Genomic DNA, 27,665 nt, shown 5'->3' on the forward strand with positions numbered 1-27,665 from the left:
CGAGCACTTTTACATTCCGCTCTCAATGAGATTCGATACCGAGACCTTATGCTCCTGAGAAGAACGCCATGGCCACTGCACCACTGCGGAAAGTTACCTGAGAAAAGGTAGGTCCAAATTACCCTTGGGAGAAAAATATCCTAATTTCATTGAGAGAAAGCACGACTGGGAAGTCATACTTATTGTAAGACGTAGGTGTAGAGCAGTGTGTTGGTCAAAAAAGAAAAAGAGAGAGAGAGAGAGAGAAAGAAAAGGTGCATCGTGGTGCAGGTGCGAGCCTAAAATGACCCCAACTATACTTTATTTCAACACCTGGCAATTTAACCATTTTGAATCATACAGAAACAACCAGCGCAATATTTCACATTAGAGCACTGCACGGGGTAGCGCCGTCCGAAGCGTTTTTCGGCAAGCTTGTGCCGGGCCCGGGCTTGAAGCCACGGGCTCGGGCCCACTCATTAAAGGGCCTAAGTCAGGACTTTGACCACACGCGAACATTATGCATTGACTAGTTCAAGGCATTCTGTGCTAAGCTGAAGCGATACGTGCAAGGAGCTGGCTCTTAGTATACATTAGCACAGAAAATAGGAAAACTGATGAAGTCCAATTTTTTTTTTCTTTTCGACAATAACGAACATTGACATTCACTTTAGCATACGCTAAAGAGGATGAAGCGAAACTCCGCGCGCTCACGATCGAGACTTTCATTAGATTACTTGACATTCGCATTCGAATGCGTTGTTCTTCCTATTAATTTTTTTTTCTTCCACCAAATGTCGTGGGTACGAGTGCCCTAATTAACTCTATCTTTGTTGGTGGTACCATGAATTTTGGTGCCATAAGGCCGGACATCGGATTTTTTGACCCATGAGCCATCTAAGGCGTTCGCCTTAACGCCATACTTACAAACAACAACAACAACAACAACAACAACAACAACAACAACAACAACAACAACAACAACAACAACAACAACAACAACAACAACAACAACAACAACAACAACAACAACGACAACGACAACGACAACGACAACAACAACAACAAAAACGGTGCTCCCGTCACTACGGTATTAAGGTAGCGCTAACATGCACGCACGCACGCACACACACATGCACACACACACACACACACACACATATGAGCGTGAGTGCGTGCGTGCGTGCGTGTGTGTGTGTGTGTGTGTGTGTGTGTGTGCGTGCGTGCGTGCGTGCGTGCGTGCGTGTGTGTGTGTGTGTGTGTGTGCGTGCGTGCGTGCGTGTGTGTGTGTGTGTGTGTGTGTGTGTGTGTGTGTGTGTGTGTGTGTGTGTGTGTGTGTGTGTGTGTGTGTGTGTGTGTGTGTGTGTGTGTGTGTGTGTGTGTGTGTGTGTGTGTGTGTGTGTGTGTGTGTGTGTGTGTGTGTGTGTGTGTGTGTGTGGTGTGTGTGTGTGTGTGTGTGTGTGTGTGTGTGTGTGTGTGTGTGTGTGTGTGTGTGTGTGTGTGTGTGTGTGTGTGTGTGTGTGTGTGTGTGTGTGTGTGACCTCATAGGACCTCATAGGACTCAAATGACCTCATAGGACCAAATCGTACGATCAAGGTAAATGCACGCGATAGCAGCACAGGCACTGGGGCAGATCACTGATGCCGGGGCGGGCCCGGGCTGCATGGGCTTGGTCATGTACGACCGGGCCGCGCCTGGACTTGGTATCACGAAAGCAAGGACAACATAAACTTCAAATGTCCGTGTGCGTGCGCGAGTTGAAAATTAAAACCTGGGCTTTCACGCGCCAGAACCCCGATCCGAGTATCAGGCTTCGGATTAACTTTGATCACATGGCGTTCTTTAACGCCCATCCAACGTAGAGCACATACATGAGGGTTTTTGCATTCCGCCCCCATCGTAATGCGGCAGCCATGCATGGCAGAGATCAAACCCACGACCTCGAGTTCAGCAGTGCGACACCACAGCCAATGGGCTGCTGCATCAGAGGTGCGCGCGCGCGCGCGCGCGCGCGTGTGTGTGTGTGTGTGTGTGTGTGTGTGTGTGTGTGTGTGTGTGTGTGTGTGACCTCACAGGACCTCATAGGACTCAAATGACCTCATAGGACCAAATCGTACGATCAAGGTAAATGCACGCGATAGCAGCACAGGCACTGGGGCAGATCACTGATGCCGGGGCGGGCCCGGGCTGCATGGGCTTGGTCATGTACGACCGGGCCGCGCCTGGACTTGGTATCATGGGCCCGGGCTGGGCTTGGGCTCTATTTCACATTACTTAGTCATACTGACGCACGCGATTGCCTTAGTACAGAACCATCATCGCGGTTCCCATATACTGAAACAGTGATGTCTCGCGTTAGGCCAAAATGAGGGCTACACCGATACATTAGAAAATCACCTGCTTCATCACGTGAACCACGCCTAAAATATCGATGTCATCGCGCTGCGCGCGGTAATGAACATCACAAGTGGAGTTCCGCTTACCACCGAGGCCTTGCGTCAGCAGGCAAGCGAAATGAGTCTCGCGGATGCGGCACAAGGGTGGATTCCCTGGATGGTCGTAAAATGACGCGTAGGAAGGAGCTGAGCTCGTCACTTAGCACCGCGCTGCTGTCGTTCAAGGTAACATACGTGATGTGGCAGCGGTAAGCGCAAGGTACTCGTTCGTTCATAAATATGGAAATTGTGTTGACACGCCTCTGCTGAAGCATCGAGCTGTTTGCTATTGGCGCAGCCGTGAGAACAGGTTACCAGAAAAGATCTTGACGGGACATGCTTGGAAGAAACCATGAGCGCAGAATGTTCTGGAGAGCATGCGCTTGTCGAAGTGTGCGTCTTATTACGAGAAATTTGATTTTGGACGCGCGAGAAGAACCAGACGACTTGTTTCTCACAATTTCAACTGTACGTTCGAGAACTTGTATACTCGTCTTGTAAGCGACGCATAAGCGAAAAAAAAAAGAAAGAGTTCAAGTAGACACAAACTGGCGCAAACAAAGAAGTGTATATTGATTTAATATGTGTATAGTAGAGGTATAAAGGTACAAAAGCAGAGAAAGAAATTGCATATAAGCGAATAAATGCATTGAATACGTACGTGCAAATAAGACTGCCATGACAAACGTACAATCTAGTGTACAAGTTATATATTGCGCTGTATGTGTGTAGTATTTTGTGAGAAGGATCAAGAAATGAAATAAAAGAAGAGTACTACAACATGGAAAGAATAAATTGGAAATCACTTCACAAGCACGCCATAAAATATTGAGTTTCCTATGATATGGTGTATGTCTTTTGCAAAGGTATTATTCTAGCCTTTTTCTTTCTTTTTTTCCTGGAAATTGAAGCCGTTAGTTTGATAGATGAACTTCTGGTATCTGATTGAAAAAGCTTCTTGTTCAAATGAACTGCTTGTGATTGGAGAGAGAGAGAGAGAGAGAGAAAGAAACGGGGTTGGAGAGGCAGGGAGTTTAACCGGGAAAAATTCTGGTTTGCTACCCTGCACTGTGGGAAGGGTAAGGGGAAATGAAAGACGGACAGAATATAGGGAGAGAAAAAGCAGTCACGAAAAAAAAAAGAATACAAAAAATAGAGGCGGTTGGAAACATCCGTGAGAACTACAGTCTGTCAGATAGTCCCCTCGCGCGCAAAAACTTCAAGAGTGCCTTGACTGACTTGTTGCGTGACGACTGTATAGGCCGGCGTTCCTGGACTGTCTGCTCCGAAAGCGGCCGGTCGTCAATCTGCATTTGCTAATATCGTGCCTGCTATCACGACTGGACTTAACCACGTTGGTATACGAAGGCTCTGACATACTAACGGCTTTCTGAGTACAGACAGACCCTGGTTGCGTGGCCGTCACATGTGCAGCCGAATGCCCAAATTTTCTGCTCTCTTTGCCTATACAGTTCACTGCACTTTTGACATAGGTACTGCTGGCGAAATCACTAGCAGAGCAAAGCTATATCTGTGCGTTTATAACGAGTAATAACCGTAGTGTTATCTTCCTGATGGAAAGTTCAAAATAACGGCGATGACCTGTTACAAGTGTACAGAACTGGCAGATGAAGGTGATCTCAGAAGTGCAAAGACACTAAAACTAATGGGCACAGAATACATCTGCTGTAAGAATCCCAAAGAATATAGCTCTTGAATACTAAAGGGACACCAAAGAAAAACACTATAATTACTATGTAGACTAAGACAGAGTTTTTGAAAACTTTAATTTCGTTAATTTCGCGGCGAGAGATTGGATACTTGAAGAGAAAACGAAGGAAAACTTCCAGTTCTTGAATTTCGCACCAGAATACCAGCGCCTTTACGTCAGTGTGACGTCACACATTTCAAAATGATTCCTGTCATTTCAGCCCCTGCGTCGCAGTAAAAACAATCGAAACTTGCTAAGTTCAGTCTCCGGCTCTTTTAGAGCACAATTAATGCGCTCTGTATTTACCGGTAAGAGGTTAATTAAGCCGGGAGAGATGCTGATAAAATTTATGACGTCACGAGGCGCTGGTCCAGGGACATTAAGGCAGCATCGCCACCTGTCTTTCTTTTCTGCGTCTTTTCTGAATTACCAAGCATCTTCCCATGGCAAGAGCGGCTTTTCTGGCATTGTGGATGGATAATTTCCCTAATACAGCTCAACCTTTTTTTTTTATTCTCTTTAGTGTCACTTTAACGCTAAAGCACCGGTACAGCATCGACACTAGGACTTGCCTGCCTTTCGTTTAAAGCGAATGGATGCCGCCATGACCCGGATTACGTCCACGACCTCGAGAAGTCCAGCGTGGGCTACCGTTGGCCGTTAACGAGAAGCAGCGACGTAAAGCTGTTATTCAAGGCGTTCATGAATGCTTTATGATTTTCACTTGTAATTGTTCGAGATTGTTGGAGGAAGCACATTTGGGTGCTGCTTACCGTTACCATGATAATATTTTACGTCGCATGCAGTAGTGGCGTGTATACGTACACAGTTGGGAAGCAATCCTGGAATCACTGCAGCTGCCAGCAGTATTGGCTGCTTCTATCTTTTAGAAAGTTTCGCTGTAATTGGTTTTTGTGTTAATGGCGTTCGGATCTACGCCAGCCTGTTTACAAGATGAGTCGAGTTCGTTTTCGACCGCTTAACGGTAGTTCAGATGAAAAAGAATTTAATTTATTTGATGCGTATACATATTTGGCGTTATATTGTCGGTGTTGATACTCAGTTACTTACGCGCATTGTCGTGTTGAATGCTATTCGAGGAGAGATGATTCAATACTGTGCAATAAAATGGCAATTTTTCTTCTCGTTAGGTGACGTTTTGCGACTATTCATCGAATTGCTTCACTTGGGCCATCGCTGTCAGCTTCGGTCAATTTGTTCGATTTGAATAGAACAGTACTTCACCTCGTACGTCATGCCTTTTCTGGCGTCTGGCTTTCCTAATGCCATGACTAAAGGGGAGAGACGCGGCTTAGCTGGCAGATGACTACCGCAATATTACGATATCCCGATAGAGAAGCCGTTTGGTTTTGGGACGGCCTCCGGCCCAGTCAAGTTGCCCGCGCGCCCGCATGCATCGGTGCATTATCGTCGTACAATCGAGAGCCCGTCGTGGTTTTCATCGGCGTTGGTCATGCACAATGATTACGTTGAACGCGCTTTCGCATGCACGCAGGAAGGTTCGAAATGCCCTCCCCCCCTCCCCAAAATGCTGCGCCGCCGGCTTGCGGAGTGATGGGGGTAGCGTACGGCGCTACGGGGCTTTTGTGCCACTTCCCCGTCAAGGCCACGTTTGCGTGTCCAATACGCCGCGGTATCGCACGCTCGACGTAAACGCAACGCTCGCGAAACCCCCCTGGTGGGGGGCCCTCCATCGAAACACCGTGAAAGTGGGGATATCGAAAGAAAGAAACAGTCAGAAAAAACAAAAAGATACCTCCGGAAAACCGCCGTTGGCGCCCAGCCGTTGCGGGACCGCACTTTCACGTAAGCGTGGAGGCGGTGCGTGCGGTGAATACATGTTTACTGCGCGAAACAACGGCGGTGCGCGCATCTTGAGGCGCGCTCGTCGCTGCTTTGCCGGTCGCAGCCTTTTAATGCCAATTTCAATGACCTCGGAAACAAGCCGATGCGTGGCGCCGGTCTCTCCAAAGACGCCGCTGTGTTTCCTGGTTTCAGACCCGTGCTTGACGGGTGCGAGAGCTTTAAGCACATATATACGGAATTTTGCAAGCATGGGACGAGAGAAACTAAATTGTTGCCTCGTACACCGTGGGCCGGGATTGCATAGCGAGGCCCTTTCCGGCTAGATTGGGGAAGGTCGAAGGAAGGAGGTCGCGCGAACCTCCCAATTTGCGTGGAGTTAAGCTGGCGAAGGAAAAGGGGGGGGGGGGTGCTGTTGAGGTACTGTGGAACAAAGGCCGCGGCTGATTACCGCGACGTCTTCTAATAAGACGAGCTAGATTAAGTTAATTTGCCTGAGACATGTGCAGGCAGAAATGATAAGACAGTGAATCCGCTGAGAACTACGAAATTAGCCATACGCGAGCCTTTCTCATTTTCTAGAGGCACCAATTAGCCAACGGAATCGGCTCTTCGCGCGTTCCTTGGGCGCTCCGATATTATAGGGTCGATCCCGAGTCCTTTGATCTCCAGACACCTGCAGCCAACCTTCAGATTTTGGTGCGATAAGCATTCAAGGAGGCGGCAACAGCGCTATATTGGCGCATTCATTTCCTGCAAGTGTTGGAAACAAGTTTCCTCGTTGAAAACAAAAACAAAATGTTTATGCTGCTCATCCGATGGTATGCGGTGCCGTCTCGGCGAGGCAACTATCGAACTTCTTCTTATTTTTTTTTTTTGTCTCCTCGCTGCTAGTGAAGCCACCGAACCACCTGCTATGCGCGATGGAATACGTACCGTTGGTTTGAAAGGTAAAATTCCCAATCAGCGGCTGGATGAACTAACATTATTATTTGCAAAAGGAAAAGGAAACCAACAACGCGATACGCATCAGGCATGAAGGTAAGTTAATGCGGTCTGCGAAGCGGCGATTGCGAGGAACGGCGAACGGTGGCTCGCCGTCTGATAAGTTGTAGACGCTCGAGAGGACCGGTAAGCTGCACTGGCGCTGTATGCTTCAAATGCATGCATGACTGTGCCCTTTAACCACTTAAGCGCGAACCCATTTCGACACAGCCGTGCTCAAGGTGGCCAACGGTGTGGTTGCATGCATAATCGATTAAATAACAACCGCGTGCCTAAGCCAGAGATGGGGTTCCTGCGCGGGCGCTATTAACAAATGCAACAAAAGAGAAACACTACGGGAACATACCTTACATGGAATAATGAAGAGGCCGTCCGCAGCTTGCACCCACTGTAACACCTCGGATGCGTCTGCGGAACATCTGCTAATCGAGTGTACGTCCGCTATTCCCGAAGTGCCAGCGAGAGAGCCGTTTGAATCGGTCGGATAGGGGTCCTTTTATCTGCGGAGAAGGTCCTTGGTCTCTGGTGTTGCCCAGACAAACAAAGACACGCTGTCTCAGTTCTTCGTGACTTTCCGTTAGATAGTGATTTTATGCAGTCTACTTTAAAGACGATACGCAGTGAACTTGTTTGTGCACTGTCTGACTTCGTGCAGGTTCTTGTGAATTTTTACTACGTTTACGAGCTGTATTCTTGAATGTGTTTTGCCTTTTTATGCCGTGACTGTACACAGCAAGACTGTTTTGATAACGCTCGCTGTGAGTGAATACAGCGTGAATGAGCCGATACAGCGCTTTCCTAGAGTATTGTATAGCAGGCTACGCCGGGGTTAAGTGATACTCTCTTCCTCCGATATTTTTCCTTCCTTACTTGCATTTTTTTCTTTTTCTTTTTGTTTTTGTTTGTTTTAGTTTATTTTGTTTATTTCATACAATTCTTATTCGTTGAACTTATTTTTGATGATTGAGATAACTGGCCCTTTAGAGACGTATTTCCCACTTGCTAGTAATTTAATAAACAACACCAACAACGGGAACATCAAACAAGTCAAACAGCAGTATTTCCGTAGTTATCGTTTCGTTTATCGCAGGTGCACGTGGTTCGTGCATGTGACGTAATAGCGAATGTTGTCGTTCGGCCTGAGCACATTTTTGAGCATAACTATGTGCAACGTGCACCTATTTAATACACCTAATTTGTCTCGTGTTCTCGAGGCCATGCACAGAGCATAGTCTGCTCCTTGAACATATAGGAACGCAACCAGAGTATAAATATGATTTATTTTTTACCCAAGCGCATGTTTACGCTTGAAATTTTTACACTCTTAGCCAGCTACCGTCGTCCCTTAGTTACATTTCTGTTGTTGTCGTTGTCGAAATTAAAAAAAAAAAAAACATTATCACCGTAACATAGCGAAGAATGTTCCTTCTCGCAAAATAGTAATATTAAGCAATAAGAACAATATTCTTAGATAAGAAGAGGGCTTACAAACTTCAAACGAAGTTTGAATGATGGGATGTTGCCGCAAATACTGATACATCACGTCACTGCAGATGGTTGCAAGGCAAAATGTGCCGTACTAGTATATGCCGCGACTGGCCGCGACGTTCAGTGTCAAAGTTTGTTGCTATTTTTGTGATGGGGCTTTTCCATCTGATAGGACAACAGGGCCGCCTTGCCTGTGCTCACAGCGCGCTCGGTTTCGATATTGCTGGGATTGAGCGGTGACATCCGACGTTGAATTACTTGAATTAGGTGCAATTTTCAAGATAAAAAAAAATAATAATGAGGGTGCATTAAAAAGTGGCTGACCTCCAAATTCGCCATTTAAACAACTGCCCTCAAGATTCAAAGAAAAAGTTGTTTAACGATTCTTTGTTAATTGGGCTTCTGATACTCAAGCTATTAGTGGCAAAATGTGTCCGCCTTGTCGAATAACTTATCTGCAAGAACGCCACGTTCGCTGCGCTGATAGCCTTTATATATATATATATATATATATAAAAAACTGTACGGCCTAATTCTTTTTAAATGAAAAAATATTAAAAAGAAAAGCCACCCTGTATATAGGAGCAACATTCACACCCTACAGGCTTCTATTTCACCTAACTACATCACCTATTCCATGGCAGACTATGGTGGGCAAAGTTTATATCTTGGCTGGAATAAAATTTGTTTCGTTTTGTTCACAAAAAGAAACCCAAAAAGAAAGAAAAGAAAAAAAAAGGAAGATGGCCGTAGTTCTCCTTGTGCCAAGAAACAAAAACAAAACGAAACCGATCTATCATTAGGAAATAGAAAGGGGAAAACGAGATTCCAGTGGAGCGGGACGGCTTGACTACACCGACGTCACCGAAACCACGTCTTCGATCTGGACTTTGCGAGACTTTTCAGCACTGTAATGTTTTAGCGCCATGAGAGTACGTAGACTATGCAAGAACGAAGACGTTACCATATTAAACATCAGTCGCAGCTATCCTGGGTGGAGGAATGTATGCCTTCCGTAAAACTGTTTACTGTGCATGCTCAAGGAGGACGATATTGCGTAGCAGAACGACAAAAAAAATACAGATGGACGATAAGGCCAGCAGATTACCATATTTTTTATTTATGAAGAAGAAAACAAAACAGCAGAAAGTAGTGCGGCTGCAAGTAATCAAGTTACTGAGTTACCCCCCCCCCCCCCTCTCTCCCACCTGCGACGCGACTGTATCGGATTAGTGTGTACATGAAACTCATGGAGAATTTCTTTCTTTGCTTAAAATAGGCAAAACCGTCACATAAACCGAGCAGGCTGTCTGACTCCTCCTCGCGACACCTTCGGACCTCAAGCGCTGCACCTCTGATCCCAGTTCGTGCGTACACTGAGTAGGTTAACCTCCTGGGCCAAGGTAGACTCCTTTTTTCTTATACTTCGGAGCGAGAATAAATATGTATTAGGTAATCATTTTTGCTTCCGCATTTATTTTTTTTCTTTTTTTTGTATTTGCAGCCCCACATCTCTTGAAGCAATGCGCGGAGAGCATGAACTGCCGTCTAGCCGGTCGTTCGGGTCACCCTGCTCCCCAAGCGCGCTGGTTAGCGGCAGCAATGAATCCCAGTGAGAGATTGAGAAAGGTGTCCGGTACTGCCCTCTCCTGAACTACGCAACGTAAACCATCGTTTACGCCCGCCGCTTCCATTCAACTCTCACCCCTCTGCTCCCTTCGAAAACTGAAACACAAACAACGAACTCCTTTTGAGCCGGTGGCCCGTATAAATGACGGTTCAGTAGGCATCCTGACGCAGACAGGCTCGAGGTGCAAGAGCTTCGAGACTCTCACTATGCGAACTTGCACGCCGAGGCCAAGTTTCGGCGGAAACGGCAGCAGCGGCAGCAAGCGTTGGTCGGCCAGGCAAACGTGCGCGCCCTTGGCAAGCATTCTTTTGTCTCCAGCAGGACTTTCAGCTTGGCTCCAGGAATACTTGGAAAAACTTTGTGGCCGGTCAAGGGAGCGCAGGGACCAACTCCAAATATCTCGCCGAGGTCGAGTGGAATTGAGTGCGCGCTTCGTGCGAGACAGCGCCAATTGTCCGGCATGACCGAATAGCGGAAGAAGAAAGAAAAAGTAAGGTTGTAAGAAGGAGAGGAGTCGGAGAAAATAAACACTCTGTAAAACAGTCGCAGACGTAAATTATAGGGCCGACACATCCTCGCTAATAGCCCGCCGCGGGAACGTTGCAGTTGAACGAGGCTAAATGCTCCCGGTAAGTGTACTTGCAGTCGCCAGTTTCCGAGGTAAAGCGCGACGACGTGAGACTGCCACAAGCCTGCTCGAGGTGTTCGCTGCAAATCGCGCTCTTAGGAGAGCGGGTCATACCACAAGGGTCGTCGGCCACGCGTACCGGTTACGGTCACTCGTACCTTCGGTAAGGGTCCGCTTACGGCATCGAACCCGCCGGCGCGGACCTTGCGCCCCTAATGAACTCTGCGAAGCGCCGCATTCGCCCCAAAGTCATCGACCAACTCGACACGCCTTTTCAGGTGTCGTTGCGTCGTCGCGAAAATGTGTCTTTCGGTGTGGTGGCTTACATTTGTTGTCTTGTTGCGCGGAGAAAGAGAGCGTCGCGCGCGGTTCAGAAAGGAAAAGTAACAGGCACGCTTCTCCATCTGTGCTGAGCCATCAAAACCAAGAAGGATTGGTCAAAACTAACTCAAACTCAGAACAAGAAAGCTTTGACCTGACAATGCAGGCGGTGGTGCAGGGTAGTGCTTGTTAGACGGGTCGAGACTCACCGCCTGCTGTTTGTCACTCCGGCGTGCACCGAAGACGCGTGTCCGCAGATCCTTTGACACCCCTGGCGGCGGGCGGGAGTATAGTTTCCGCGGGTCGTCGTCGTCGTCGTCGCTTTCGTGGCGGCCCCCGGCACCCTTCTGTAGCGCAGTCGGTCGGCCGCAGCCGCTGCCTGCGTGGTTCGTCAAGCTTTTTCGCAATATACCGCTTGTGCTGCAATGCCCGCGCCCCGGCGGTGTGCGTCCCTGATCCAAAGAGTGCCCATTTCGTTTTTATAGTTTTTGTGCGTTGGTTGACTGGTTGGTGCCCGCTGCTATACAGGCCTGCCTGGTATTTTGTTTTTCTTTCAAGTTATCTCTCTTTCGTTTCATTTATTTATCCTCCCGTTTCCTTCCGACCCCTTCTTTTCTTTCGTTCCTGTGCGAACGAAAAGTGAGAGCTGTCGGCGTTCTCCTTTAACGCCAGCAGTCTCAATCAGCGGCGCGCATCTAGGTTACTTGACATCGAGCGGCTGGCTGGAAAGACTCGGGCTATGAAAACTGCCGTTACCTCCTCCCTTCTTCTTTACCCTCTCGTCTCTGCACATTGGTCGTTCAGTCGCTCGCGCGGCAATTACTGAGGGCGCAGCTAACTGCACAGCGATTCCTGCACGAGCTGCCTGCTCGCCCGGGTGCTCCGGGTGTAACCCTGACATCCGAGGGAATTCTCCGCGCTGCAAGGCGCCCCGGATACCGAAGGCTTTCGCGTGTGGCCGCCGATACAGCGATCGAAGCGTCGTCGAATGCCGTCTCACCTTCGTTCGCTTTAAGCTAGCTTGCGTGAAGAAAGAAAGGAAGGAAGAAAGAAACAAAGAAAGAAAGAAAAGGAAGAACCAAAGATAGAAGAAAGAAACTTGCTATATTTTACTTCCAGGGATGAGTGGGCTGATCGTTATTCATTATTATTCTATGGTGCTTAGGTGATGTTGTCGCCTACAATTGGCGCCGGCTACTCCTTTCCACGTAGAGATGCGAAAAAGAAAAAAAAAGAATTGCCTTAAGAGCATTAAAGAGACAACTCCAAACCACAATAAGACAAAGTCCAGTCACATAAGTACACTAATGCCGCACTAAAACTGAAAGTCAACTCAGAGACACAGCAATACGAAGTCCAGTCACATGAATGCACTAAAGTCAACCCAAAGACCGGTCACACAACTACACTAAAATCAGGGCCCATAAGAAAACATAAGAAATGTTCGGTTTCAAGTTATATCTGTAAAAGGGCCTATTGATGTGCGCGTGCCATGAATATTAGTTCAGGAAGCATACAGCGATGCGTTTATTCCAGCCGATAACGATGACCAAGATCATTAGCAAAAAAAAATTAATTATGGGGTTTAACGTCGCGGTACGGCCCAGTGGGTCATGATCGAGGGCGGCCGTATAGAGAAGATCTCCAGTCTATTTAATTTTGACCACCTCGTCATCATCATTAGCCAATATTTACGTCCACTGCAGGACGAAGGCCTCTCCCCGCGATCTCCAATTACCCCTGTTTTGCGCTAGCTGATTCCAACTTGCGCCTACAAATTTCCTAACTTCATCAGTCCACCTAGTTTTCTGCCATCCTCGACTGCGCTTCCCTTCTCTTAGTATCCATTCTGTAACTCTAATGGTCCACCGGTTATCCATCCTATGCATTACATGGCCTGCCCAGCTCCATTTTTTCCTCTTAATGTCAACTAGAATATCGGCTATCAGAATTTGCTCTCTGATCCACACCGCTCTCTTCCTGTTAGGCCTAACACTTTTCGTTCCATCGTTCTTTGTGTGGTCCTTAACTTGTTCTCTAGCTTCTTTGTTAACCTCCAAGTTTCTGCCCCGTATGTTAGCACTGGTAGAATGCAATGATTGTACACTTTTCTTTTCAACGACAGTGGTAAGCTCCCAGTCAGGGTTTGGCAATGCCTGCCGTATGCACTCCAACCCAATTTTGTTCTTCTGTAAATTTATTTCTCATGATCAGGGTCCTTTGTGAGTAGTTGACCTAGATAAACGTACTCCTTTGCAGACTTGCAAAGCCTCTTTGCATTCATAGAGGCTGACTGGAGATCCTGAATTCTTGTTCCCTTGCCAGGCTATTGGACATTATCTTTGTCTTCTGCATATTAATCTTCAACCCCACTCTTACGCTTTCTCGGTTAAGGTCCTCAATCATTTGTTGTAATTCGTCTTCATTGTTGCTGAATAGGACAATGTCATCTGCAAACCGAAGGTTGCTGAGATATTCATCGTTGATCCTCACTCCTCAGCCTACCCAGTCTAAGAGCTTGAATACTTCTTCTAAGCATGCAGTGAATAGCATTCGAGAGATTGTGTCTCCTTGCCTGCACCATTTCTTGTTAGGTAACTTTCTATTTTTCTTGTGCAGAACCAAGGTAGCTGTGGAATCCTTGTAGATATTTGCCAAGATATTCCCGTATTCCTCCTGCAATCTTTGATTACGCAATGCATCTATGACTGCTGGTATATTTACTGAATCAGATGCCTTTTCATAATCTATGAAAGCCATATAGAGATGTTGATTGTACTCCGCAGATTTCTCGATTACCTGACTGATGACATGGATATGATCCATCGTAGAATATCCCTTCCTGAAGTCAGCCTGTTCTCTTAGTTGGCCGAAGTCACCTACGCTTCGCTTACATGGACGCAAAGTACGGTGTACGAGTTTTTTTTTTTTTTTTTTTTGCGTTCTGCCTTTTTTTTATTATATGGTTTTTAGAAGATGTTGGCGCCTTTAATTGGCGCCGGCTACTCCTTTTCACATAGAGGTATGAAAAAAAAGAAAGAAAGAATGAACCTACACGCATTAAAATTAAATGTCAACTCCAAATCACAATAACACAAAGTCCAGTCACATAAGTGCCCTAATACCACACTAATACTGAAAGTCAACTCAGAAACACAGCAACCCAAAGTTCAGTCACGAAGGCGCATAAAGTTAAACACAAAATCCAGTCACATAAGTACACTAATGTCACACTAAAACTGAAAGTCCACTCAGAAAAGTTCAGTCACATAGCTGCACTAAAGTAAACACAAAGTCCGGTCACGTAATTATACTAAAATCACGGCACATAAGATAGCATGGATTCGATTTAAAGGAAACTACATGAACCCAGGTGTCGAATTGACCATAGAGTGAATTTATCACAGATAAACACTCTTTTCAATAGTTTCCGAGAATATTGCTCGCTTCTAGAAATCTTTGGAGGGCCATTAACGCTCGTCTTTGCAACGAATATGTTGGCCAAGGACCTAATATCTTCCTGAGGCTGAAGGGCCTGCGGTCTAATGTCTCTAAATAACGTGCTAAACGTTGTCTGTGTGTATCGTGTCGCGGACATTCTAACAGAAGATGCTGTACATCCTCATCCGCGTGGCCACAAGTACATTCCGGACTATCAGCTCTCGAAAAGAGGAATGCGGCCGGGAGTCGGTCTAACGACCTCGTACTGAGCAGCGAAACGCCATAGCCACTGAGTCATCACGGCGGGTGAAAAAAAAAAGTAAACACCAAGGGAGCATTGCTAAATGCAATAAAAGTGGATATCTTACTCAGAGATATAGAAATAAATATGAATGAATAGAGAGATTTGAAGGTTAGACTGAGAGAGAGATGGGGCGAGGGAGAAACGTTGCAAGCGGGGAGGTTAATCAGAATAGCACCTGGTTTACTCTACTCTGCAATGTGAGGAGGGGGTTTGATTCTTAAACTCATTAGGAATGGTAGTGCGTTATACATTGGTGGTGGTAGTGATCATGTTGAAGCAGGCGGGGTTAGCCTGGCATGCATAGGCGGCAATTGTTCCGCCTGATCCTCCTTTGAGTTGAGATCAAGACGGCGAATGTATTCACTCAGATAGGCGGAGAGTACATCGGGTACAACTAGAGGTGTTAACAGAACTATACACGCGCAAAACTCTCGCAAATTGCTTTCCGCGCACCATTTTGTTGAAAACAACGACAAGGTGAGACAAATGCGCACAGGCAGGAATGACAGAAAGGCGTCCGTTTTATTTGAACAACACAAATCACTTCCGGACTGTCGAGTGCGCTGAAAATGGAGCGTCAATATTCCGGGCGCCGGACCTTGACAATGCCTTGAGCCGATAGAATAAACACTAAGCAGCGTCGTTACAAACGCGAGCGCGCGAGGTCCCGAAATTAGCACTCGCGAAAATGCCTTCCCGCAAACATCAATTTTTTTTTCGACGCAGTATACCCCATCAAGATTTCACAGCGTCGCACTCGATCTGAACGTTTGTTCTAAAAGAAGGCACTGAATACCAAGGCTTGAGAACCATTTCACGCGCGGAATACAATGCCACATCGAGGAATGCATGCGTTGTATTTTTATTTTACCGATAAGAATGCTCAGCCAGTTATCGAAAGCCTTCGCTTCGGAGACGGGTTTGATTAATCGCACGAGGGTCGCGCACTGTCCTCGTCGGCGCATTTCAGTGACGCGAAGCCTGCCTGCGCCCCCCTTCAGAACGTGAGGAACTATTCGCCAAGCCATCAGTGGTCGCGCAGCCACCGCGCACCGACAAAGGGGCCGAGCGTGCGAAATCGGGTAAACAAAAGGCGAGCGCCTTGCCAAGGATGCCACGCGGGCGGCGTTTGTTTCCCGACGTCGGCCGTTATAACTCGCGCGTATATATATATGGCCGTTGTTGCTGGAAGTCGGGCCAAGGTACCGCGTACTACATAGCCTTGGTGGCGGTGTGTTCGTATAATACGCGTGCCTGTTCTCGCGCTGCGACGGCGGCTTCGAATAGAGTTGACCTGTCCGGCACAGAGTCGTGCGATTGCTGAGTAGCGCTGAGTAGCGCTAAGCTCGCCCAAGGACGCGAGTTCGAATTCATGGCCGCACTGACCATATATGCACTACGCTGGGACATCGCCAATGCGGCGAGGTCTTGCGTGTAATGCGATTTGCAATTACTGGGCGCATTAGAATGCTCAAGCCTGTACAAATTGGTCTTCTAGGAAAAAAAAAGTCTGACGTTTACATATAACCGCGAGCAAATCAGTCAGTCTTAAGACTTCGGGCGCCTTCTTAGCCTTGACATTTGACAGCTTTGATAGACGCACTCGGATATATGGTTGTGCAGTGCAATTGTACGTGTTCGACAAATTGCAGTGCGTTATATAATTCCACGCTGGACAGCCGCATCACAAGAAAAGACAATTTTTTTTCGCTGCTGGCATGGTTTCCGAACTTTTCTCCCGATGCTGTATACCTCTGCATGTTGGAACAAAACAGAATTAGGTTCGCGTCAAAATTTTCCTGTTTATGCACTTAACTAAATTTATTTCCGGGGTACCGACGTAACTCCTTTCCCAGTCCTGCATCGCTAACTTGAAAATTAAATATGCTACAGCATAATGTATCAGCTAAACGCACAGAGGGAAAAAGGTGATAATGAAATGATTAGAACATGCTTTTATCTGAGTTTGCCATCACCAATTCCCAGCAGAAGGCGCGAGTAGACACACATAGGACGCCTTTGTCGGTCACGTGGCTTAGCGGCAGTTTTTATCCAACATCATTCCGTTTCTTTGTCTATCGTTGCAAGCATTGGGACAACAGGGCTAGAGCTAGCTCATTTACACTTTTAAGGGCAACGAAAAAACAAAAGCAAGAACAAACAAACAAACAATCAAACAACAACAAAACAACGCTTTTCTGATTTATTTTGCGCATATCATAACATTTGTGTTTCATCTGACAGTCAAATGTTGTGGTAGTGCCAGTGAAGCAAGTTGTCAACACTTCAATCAATCAATCAATCAATCAATCAATCAATCAATCAATCAATCAATCAATCAATCAATCAATCAATCAATCAATCAATCAATCAATCAATCAATCAATCATATTATTGACTCAAAAATAATATTTAATGCAAAGGAACAGCAAATACAGCTTTCATAATTTAGAAGCAGTGCGAAAACACTAGAACAAATGAGTCAGAACTTGTGCATATTTATTTAACAATACTGTCAACCCTCTTGTGAGGGTTGACAGGATTGTTAACGATATTATGATATCGTTTCCTTTCTCCGTGAATACTCTTTCGAAAATCAAAAGCAGCGCAAGAACGAGACAAGAAAGTAAGACAAACCCAACCCTAGTTGCATTCCTTGGGATGTTTTTGATTTTGGAAATTTGTACAAAGTCGCCTGTAGTTTCTCTCTGGTGAGGGAGGGAGCTGTGGCTGCTTCGAAACCACACCAGTAAATCAACTCTCCCAAATCGCCGTCTTGGTTCGACGCAACTTGTTGGCAATGGGCCTAATCAACCTCAAGTTTTTTTCTTTTTTTCTTGTTTTTTTGCAGATGCTATATATGTATCTGGAACTGAGCTATAATAAAACGCAAGTGTGTCAATGACAACTGGCTGCGCATGGCCGCCACTTAGAACGTCGGGGCAGAAGGGCAATGCAATGATAAGGAAGTCAGGGCAGAAGAAATGACAGGAAAGAGTAGAAGGAAGATAATGCAGAATATAATACTGGTAGAAAAAAATTTGAGGCATATCGCACGTTATTTTTTCTTATGACTATGCAGAATTTTTAAAGATTGTCAATGGCAGATAGCACAATTGTCGTCCTTAAGCTGGATTACTCGAAGGGGTGGACATTACCTGCACGAGAAATTGAATCCATATTTGACTAATTAACACAATTTCACTTATTCAGTTGTTTAACTTATTGCTTTACGGCATTTAGCATATTACAGCCGGTGAATTGTGAGGCGTATCTACTTGGAACAAATTCTCAGAAGAACACCAGTTTTGAAATATTCATTCCTGAAGTATGCGATGAAATACATTGGTGTTCCAGTTATTTTGTGCTTCAACGCACAAAACGGCGTATTGTAAAAAAAAATGTAATTTGAACAACTGTGCATTTTTACTGCAAGTTTCACGGCGCATATCTTCAAACCAGTGCCATCAGAATTGGTTCAAAGTGGCTATGGCTTGCGAACTCTCTAGCTAGAATTTGTAAATTGCAATATGTGGTGTAAGATATTTGTTAAAAATTATTTCATAAGATTTTGTGAATTAGTTAAATAGCAAGCCCTTATCGGTAGCCTTGGAAGACACGACTGTGCTAGCTATGCGAGAAGGAAATGGTGTTTCTGTGGACATACACAACCACGACAATGTCGGCGATGACGTGGAAACCTGCAGGGCTGACACCATGGAAACAATAATTGAGGAGGTCTTCTAAATGCCTCTGCAAGTTGATAATAATCAGGAGGACGCTACCCAGAGTGCTCATGCATGACACAGCCGATAAATCCATGAATTCATTGGTGCATTATTTTTTATACAACATGAAAGCAATGAAGAATTGTTTTTAGCGAGCTACTTGCAATGCCAGCATTTGTGACCGCGCACAGGTTGCGAGAGCACCGGCAAGCAACAATGACAAATTAAGGGAAACATGAATGTGCAAATGAATATTGTGTTTCATGCAATTACAAATAACGTCTCTTGTTGCATCAGCCTTTTGATTCTAGTACTGTTTAATTTTTTGTTCAGTGACATGAAAAGTTATAGTTGGGTGGCACCAGGAATAGTAGATTTTTAGTTGTGTAGATAAATTCTGCTGACGAACTTCTGATAAGACAAACAGTTTTTAACAACCCCTTGAAGTCCATCTTGACGGAATCTAATGTATGTATGTATGTATGTATGTATGTATGTATGTATGTATGTATGTATGTATGTATGTATGTATGTATGTATGTATGTATGTATGTATGTATGTATGTATGTATGTGTGTGTGTGTGTGTGTGTGTGTGTGTGTGTGTGTGTGTGTGTGTGTGTGTAGGTATATATATATATATATATATATATATATATATATATATATATATATATATATATGGCTTGCAAACTTTCTCTCTCTCTCTCCATATATATATATATATATATATATATATATATATATATATATATATATATATATATACGCCTTCGTGTGCTGCTATTATTTGCGGATAACTGTTTCCTTCGCATATTGTTCAGCTTATTCCACAATTAGATGAAGATTTTGTGTTTTGCATGCCAGGTCTCATCAGGACCACGGTTACGGCAGAGAGGGGCATCGCCACGGCATTTGTATTCTTTTTCGCAGGTCTCAGAGGTTGCCTCTATAAACACACGCCTTTTGCCTAAAAAAAAATCACTAGTAACACAACCAACCAAGCACTTTATATAGCAGTTCAATGATACAGCGCCAGTGTCATTAGCTCCGAATGGGCCTCCAGGGCCTCCACAAAAGGCACATTGACAGCAGAAAGTGTGTCCTATGCAGCTATAAGAATCGGTGGCATTGAATGTAATGGAAGCGGCTTTGCCACACATACAATTTGATTATAGGCACGACTATACGATCGTATCTCGTAGTATGATTAGGGCTGAAATTGCCTGCTGCTTGTGTAGATGGCGCAATAAGGTCAGCATGCGACATCTCTGACTGCGATCAGGAATACGATTGTCGATAGAGTTGATACACTCTCGATATCCGTTGTTGTGTCTGCGTATACGAAGGTGGGCCTCGATGAAAAGTGAGAGTTATGTCGCCGACGGCCGTGCCCATTTCGACCGTAGGGCAACCATGAAGCTTTCGCCCCTACCGTGTCCAACGCTGTGACATATCATAGCCAGAATGCTTGTTATATTATTTCGGCCAATTTCACGGGCATAACATAAGGCATGACAAAAAGTAAGAAACACAGTGCGCGTGGCGATTCATGCAACACATGACAACACGAGCGAAGACTCGCTGGCAAGCTTGGCGGGAACCACGACATTTCTTGCCCGAAGGACACCAAGGTTGTTGTTTTCTCCTTTCTTGCATTTCGGTATGGCAGTTTGCGGCGGCCGGCGACAAACAAAAATGCAGGTTTTGTGTTCTATCATCATCTTCCCGGGCTCAACAGGATGCTGGATGCGCCTGCGGCTCCTCTCCGCTGCCCAGATTACATGCCGGGCACGACCGACGATCAAATAGACGTGGGGTGAGACTGCTCGATTCGCCTCTTCCTTTTGTCTCTTGCCGTAATGACGGAGAATTTGCAGGGCGACAATTTGATACTTCCTTTTTAGACGTTTCATTAGCGTCGCCACCCTTGGGCAAGTGACGGTCCGGAGAATAACCTTCACGCTGTGCTGACTTCACCAAAGAGTGAACATTCGTGACCATGCTTGCCATAACAATACAGGCACGCACACACACATAAAAAGAAAGAAAGAAAGAGAGAACGAAGAGAGAGAGAGAGAGAGAGAGAGACTAGCCAGACATACACGCTACTTCAGACAAACGCAGGCGGCAACAGTTACACCTGGCAACGAACCATGCAGATACGTAATGGATGCATTCCTTCTCGAGCATTCTGATGCGAATGGACGTGTTTTCACTCGCGTCTTGTTGTTTTCGTCAGGCAGGGAACAAGGACAGTCCAGTCTCTTCCCTCTCAAGGTTGTGCAAACAAAGCAGCCTCGAAGTTCGACCCGGTGCGTTTATGAAAGCTCGTAAAAATATAAGTGGGCTACTGTGACGGCTAGATGCGACGTCGTGAGCAGAAAGCTCCGGAAAAACCGAGGCTATGCGCCATGCGCGCGGTTCCACATTTACTCGTACGTCAGGCGCTTCGGTGGTTCTGTCAATCATGTGGCGCTTGGAAGAAGGCCCAACCTTTAGACGCGGTCCGTCTCAACCGGGCTTTGTCCTTTAAACAAAAACAACCTCGTAGTCGTCAGCGCCTACAGCCCACCGCTCCCGTGCACGTATGCTGATTTCTGACGGGTCCCTGCAGTATTTTGACGTGGCAATGCATCAACAATGTTCGGTTGCCCTTTATGCCTAAAAGAAAGAAAGAACAAGCTTGGTTCTTGGGAGCGGTTGTGAGGGTCGACTGAATAAGTTTGTATGACAAGTAGAAATTAACAGCAACAAGCTTGCATGACACTGACTGACGTACTTTTGGCACGAGCGAACATAATTGCGGTGTTTACGGGAAAGCTCAGTTGCCAGAAAGTATTGCACTGTGCCAAGCATTTGATGTTGACGCAGTTAGTTTACTTAGGATTCCGGACTTTAAGTAAAGGTCTTATTGGAAGCAGCCCAGAACTGGCGTAGTTAGGGTGATTACGCAAGACGTGGTAATAAAAGAGCCACATTTGACATCTGAAGGATAATGCACCTTCAGTCGTGAATAAGCTTTTAGGGGAAGCAAACTAAAATATGGACTATCAAGGTATGTGATTCTCGTCATACAGAGCGCTCTTAATTAGGAAACAGAGCCACCAACGGGCGGAAGTTTATTATATGACAGAGGAAACTATGCAAGGCTCTGTCACTACGACGGTGTGGCGAAGTACCGCACGCCAGTGGCTTAAGCGAAATAAGGTTCAACCAGTCCCTGATCAGAAAACTCGCATGGTCGATATATCACATATCCATAATTCCATATATCTTCATATATGATCATTTGTAAAGAGCCGTACGTTTCTCGAATAAACCTGTAGGATGGGATTCTGGTACGGAGATATGGATGTCGTTCAGGTAAAGAGACACGCAAACCAAAAAATTGCGTTGATGACCAATACAGCTAACCAATGGGCGTTTCTGTACTCCTGCTTTTACAACTGGTTCAAACAATAATAATAATAAAAACAATAAATAAATTGGCACCTCAATAAGACAAAAAGAGAGAGAAACATTTTTTAATGAATGTTGGAGACGGTTGTCTGGTCAACACCTAACATTGTACCCATGATGACAATGGCGACCTATGAAATGATGCATCAGATATTGTGCACACGCCCGCAACATACACAAAAACGCACTGTAACAAAAAACTAAAATAAAAAAATAGGGCCCGTCTTCACAAAAAGTACTTACGTTAAAGTTATTCGTAACAGCAAATTCCAGCTAATTCTGATGCTGTTCATATTATTAGCGAAAGAAAAGCTCTGTGAACTCGGCCCTAGAGTGTTTAGTGGAAACCAGTGTCTCGGGAGCAGCTAAGAGAACCTTCGTTGCACCTAGAGCGCTACCAACGCTGTTCCAAGGTCTATAAGCACATGCTGCAGCTACTGGACGATAGGACATATGCAGAAGCAAAGGTCTTGGGAGCCTGGCCTCACAGCTCATCAGCCCAGAAAACCATTCGAGCTCTTCTTCAGTACCTGAAGGCGACAGACTTGAGTGCCCGATTGTAAGACATGCTGCACCTAGCTTAGCGCGTGTGAAAGTGCGATCAAGACTCGTATCTTCTCTCTTTCGCTCTTTCACTCTCCTATCCCCCTCCCCACGTGTAGGGTAGCAAACTGGAAAAAGTCTGGTTAACCTCCAAACCTTATCTTCCTCCCTTCTTCCTCTCTCTCTCTCTCAAAGTAACTCTTTTTTTTTCCTCATTCGCTTGTGTTGCCATGCGGAACCCACGTGAGTTCCAAACCACGCTGCCGCAGGTTACCCACCGGTGACCCAATGGGCACAAACGTCCTCCGGCCCGACACACGGCTTTATTTGGGGATGACCTGTCCTGGGGAAGGCGCCCGCGCGATGCAAAGTCTGTTGAGCCCTGCAGGTACAAGACCCTGAAAAAGAGTTTACGCAGCAAAGAAGCTAACACGTAAAGTTAAGGCAGACACTAGAACGTGTCAACTCAGCTTCTTATAATAAACTAGTAGTGATAGGTCTTATCGATAAGCTATTGATAGGCTTTGTTGATGACAATTGGCACTTTGCGAATTGAATAGACTTTGTAATATTTTCTGAGTCTTCCTTCAAGCGTGACATATGACAGTAGAGAAGCTGTAGGCAGACCTCGAATGTAGCAGATAGACCAAATACCGCTTGAAAAAAACTTTGAACAAAGAAAATATAAACGAAAAAAAATAACCAGGACGTTATTGGGGAATTAACATCGATTACTGAAACTTAGTAGGAAAGACAGAATACGAACAACATGCATCGTGTCGATCAGCAATCTCGCGCGCCAGAATAAATCTTTATTACCGTCGCATGAAAGCCGGAAAACTGAGCGCATATCGTAAACAGTAACAGTTATTTCGTCATCGTTGTTTTCTTCTTTTTTTTTGCTCGCTTGCCTAACGGCAACAGTAATCTCAACATCCCCGGGATGGCTTTTATTCCTTTTTCTTTCTTTTTCTTTTTTTTTGATTGTGCGCTTGCCCGACTGCTTTTTTCAACGGAGCAGAACTTATAAAAGGTACCATGCCCGTCGAAAGGGCTTAAAGCCAAATATAACTAGAGAACATCGCATTATACCAACGTGAAAGCGTCGTACCTTTCTTCGCATTGTTTTATGTTGCTTGTTTCGTCCGTACGACACGGAGGTTCACAGGAAGGTGGAAATATTAAGTCATCAACAGTCGTTAAACAAGCTATGCCTCAGACTGGAGCCAAGGTTTCGACAGGGGGACTTGTCTTTGTCTGGGCCCGACAAAAAGAAGCCCCCTCGTCGAAACGCTGACTCCAGGCTGAGAGATCCCTTGTTAGACGATTGTTTCGTTCATCTTTTTCTCCCGTATATCAGTCAATGCAGTTTGCAACGTGCTTAAGAGCTTAACAGTGAGTAAGAGATATATAATATTTTTACGTGCATACCTTTTTATAACGCTTTACAGCTTTGTTTAACTTGCCGAGTCAAACAAATAAGGTTGTGCTTAGGTTACGCGGCACTTCACAGATGAAGCAGCCAATGAAAACATAAAACAGCTAGCGACCATGATGGCGCACTGGACAGCAACATCCCCCCGCCCCCTTTAGAAAAATATTCTGTGCTATCACGCTGTGGCTCGTTAATGCTTTCGATAAAGCATTAGGCAATGAAATGAATGATGTTATTCCATTAGCGGCCCTCTGAGTGCTCGATTCGGCTGCCCAGAGGTCAAAGTGGTTTGCGTAGCACGGTCTTTTTCATAAGCTCCATTTGGTTACACACAGCAGCCAAGGTAACTATAGAAGGTCCAGTCAATTCCAAAGTTTGCACGGCTTGACGGGCAGTACGTTAACTACGTACTTATCCCCACTGGGAAAAGCACGGCCTACGTTGTAAACAGTTTCGATTTTTGTTATGTGTAGTTCATCCGTAATATGCTCTTCCGGCGCCTTCTATTGACAGGTTGGCACGGTGTAAACGTCTTTGTTGACTCAAACGTTCCTTGCCAAAAAGTGTTTTTGTGCCGTGTGGTGCTGTCAATCTGTCATCGTGCTCACCGAGGGGAGGAAGAAAAAGTGCGTCAGCTCGCCATTAAAGCTTTGACGACCTATTGACAATAATCGCTACCAGGTACTGTTTTCCGCAGGGCTTCTGGGGTTTTTTCGCGGCCACAGCAAATACCGACTTCAAGACGGAATGCGGCCAGTAAATCCGGGTAAGGGGCAATCGAGGCTAGACAAAGCTTTTGACTAAGCCCCGACGGCTTGTCCCACCGTACTTCCCGTGCCAAGCTGTTAATAGGTAGAATGCCTTACTGACACCTCGCTGATAAACAATGGGTGCTGAGACTCCCGGAGCCATTATTATAACGGAAAGGGGGCGTCCGGGACAGAGACGCTTATTTTTAGCATGTGAACTGAGAGTTTCGCATACTGGGCGTGTATAAGCCTGCTGAGAAAGCTTAATTATGGCTATTACAAATCTGTAGAATATGCGTGAGCGATGTTATTTGGACCGTTGAAAATATATCTAAATGTATGCGCTTTGTTGTTTTAAAGTAAACCAGCGAGCGGAAATGGGAGTTTTGGTTTTCACTTATAACACAATGAAGAAGAGTGGGGTCTTGAGTGGAACTAGTAATTGCGCTGGTTTGTGCAGATGATTGCTTACAATATGCTTGAAGTGAAGAAAACGACTACACATACATCTTCTCTGTCTTTTCAAGTGTGGTCGTTTGGCTGGCGCTAGACCTGTTGTATAAACAGTGAGCCAACTACGGCTGTTCTTTTGTGTGTGATAGTTAAAAGAAATGCAGTTATTACATTCTTCAGAAACGTTTGAATGTCAAATCTTCTTTATCGGCTACTTTCCTTTATTTCCTGTTGACCTCAGATCTTATGTATTGCAAACAGAACACTGTAGAAAGCCTTAAGTTGCTTTTAAAGCAGCGCGTTAAGGTTGCTTGTATCAAAGTATAAATACATATTTGTCAATATATATAGTCAGAAACAGCATAGCACTACGCCATGCAGAAAAAAAAAAAACACGTTACAGTCAATAAAGTGAATAAACCGGAGAACGCTTGCCAATCCGATAATGCTAATTCTTGAGCAGGCACTCATTGCTGCTCCACGAGAGCATGCAAATGAGCTGTGTTTACCAGCGGTGCACACGCCCCACAGACCTGGCGAGGTTAGCGTAAGATCAAGTAATAGTAAAAGAGAACAGGGTCACAAGACCTCCTAATTCAGTCAGCACGTCTCTGAGCTTAAGAAGCCAGAACGCAGCGAACGTAAGGAACAGGCGGACTCCTGCAACGCAGCGTCCCAGGGGAATTCGGTGACGCGCCCGTATACGCAGGCGACGCGGCGCGGTCGCTTTATGTTTCACGCGCTGCGCCCTGAACTCGCGTCGCTCAGCCATGCGCGCCTTTCGATCGAAACCGACGCAGCGTGAAGGGTACTCATTAAGGGAGGCTGGATGCCACATCACCCGCAACGTACGCTATACGTCCGAATGGGTTACCAGCCTCTCGGATGGCCGTGACGTCTCCCATGCGTAGACTGAAAGAAGGAGTGGGTGCGCGTGACCTAATGCCACGCTCGTATACGCAGCCAAAAGGCCACTGTTGTTTGCATCGTCGGCGGCATCGAGCCACGGTTATTTAAGGTAAAAAGAACACACAAAAAAAAGAGAAGGAAAGCGGTCAAATGGAAGGCTATTTTGCCTATTGGAGACACGGAGGTCGCGTGGAAAATAAACGGCACTCGAAGTATATGATCGAGAGTCAGGTGCACTGTCACCCTCTGTTTCCCGTGAGAAACTGTTTGTGCTTCACCTGGAAGGACGTGGATTGGGATAAACCTTGTGGTTGGTGGACCTCTCGTCCAATCTTGTGCACCGGTCATAACGCGCCAGAGAAAGTAGTACGGTATCGTTGAGTAGATACGGCCCATTTAATCCCTCTGATACCAGAGTGATACCAGAGAGCCTATGCGTTGAATTGATATCGAGATGGAAGGATGGGCAGCAAAGCGATTGCTAGGGCGTTGTAAAGTGTGTCTGGGATGTCATCTGTGGCTACGGGTCGACATGCAGCTTGAATATTGGTGCGTATCAGTAAATTACGGGCCTGTAGGTGGGGCTGGGTAGTGGCCTTCTCAACTGGCGTGATTTCCACTACGCGTACACCTGCAATACTGGATAAGTTACTAGCTCACTCCTCCTTCCCTGACATCATCGTGAGGGCACTGCTCGGAGACTTGTAGGCCTGGATTGACGACCAGGTCTCCCTTGTGTTCGCGGACACGGACTCGGTTTCTTGTTCAATAAAGTTGTTTCCTCCCATCTTTCTCTCAGCTTCATCGAGCAGAATGAATGCCACCGCTTGCACTTCAACATTCTTTATCAGTAAGTCTCCGCAACTGTATATCTCCATCCACTTTGCTTTTGCACCTTTATACACCTTAGATAATATATTTATACACCTTCCACTAGCATAGGGAAGCAAACGAAAAGAGGCACCTGATTGAAATTTCGGTCTTTTAGCGATTTATTTCTCTCTCGCTTGAACTAGCAGGAAGACGGCAGAATGCGATGTTGCTGTAGAGCCAGAAAGCCTTCAACCTTTTCTGGCAGTCTTCAGATTTTTCATTCATTCATTCATTCATTCATTCATTCATTCATTCATTCATTCATTCATTCATTCATTCATTCATTCATTCATTCATTCATATTTATTCGGACAACCAGCACATAGTTAGTTGCCCAGGGGACTGGCGTAAAGGCTCAGAAAGCCTGACATTGCGCCTGTCGCTCAACCCCCCTTTCCTCGCTTACACACATCTCAACCTTCATCGCTTACACACAACTTAACCAAATCAAAATTTGCATAGAGATCAGAAGAAGAAAGTGCATGGCGACTTGATACTAGAAGTAAACTTATTAGACGAAAAAAAATATACAAATCGTTTACACACGAAAGCATAATGGAAATGAAGATAACACCATAAACAACTTTGGACTGCAAAGACAACAAAAAATTGTGAAATGACTTTTTGTGTAGTTTGGTAGTTGATTACAGCCTGAGGTATGCATGAACTGTGTGGTTATTTTTATGCTACTCTACAAACATAAGCTAATTACACAGAATATATTCACACACGAGCAGCGGTTAATGT

At 45.6% G+C, this 27,665-nt stretch overlaps 1 protein-coding gene across 2 annotated transcripts in view; it reads right to left on the bottom strand.

Annotated features, from left to right (window-relative positions):
- Positions 1 to 11,337, bottom strand: part of LOC119456157 (acetylcholinesterase-1) — a 32,791-nt gene extending 21,454 nt beyond the window's left edge. Inside the window, exon 1 of one of the 2 annotated variants that reach the window (XM_049669572.1) lies at positions 11,232 to 11,337. The gene's annotated coding sequence lies outside the window, so the exon portion shown is untranslated. Of the gene's footprint in view, positions 1 to 2,463; positions 2,591 to 11,231 lie in introns of those variants that run through there. The other variant, XM_037717778.2, reaches the window with a different exon arrangement.
- Positions 11,338 to 27,665: the final 16,328 nt, after the last annotated feature.

Source organism: Dermacentor silvarum, chromosome 6, assembly GCF_013339745.2.
Source record: "Dermacentor silvarum isolate Dsil-2018 chromosome 6, BIME_Dsil_1.4, whole genome shotgun sequence".
Lineage (NCBI taxonomy): Eukaryota > Metazoa > Arthropoda > Arachnida > Ixodida > Ixodidae > Dermacentor > Dermacentor silvarum.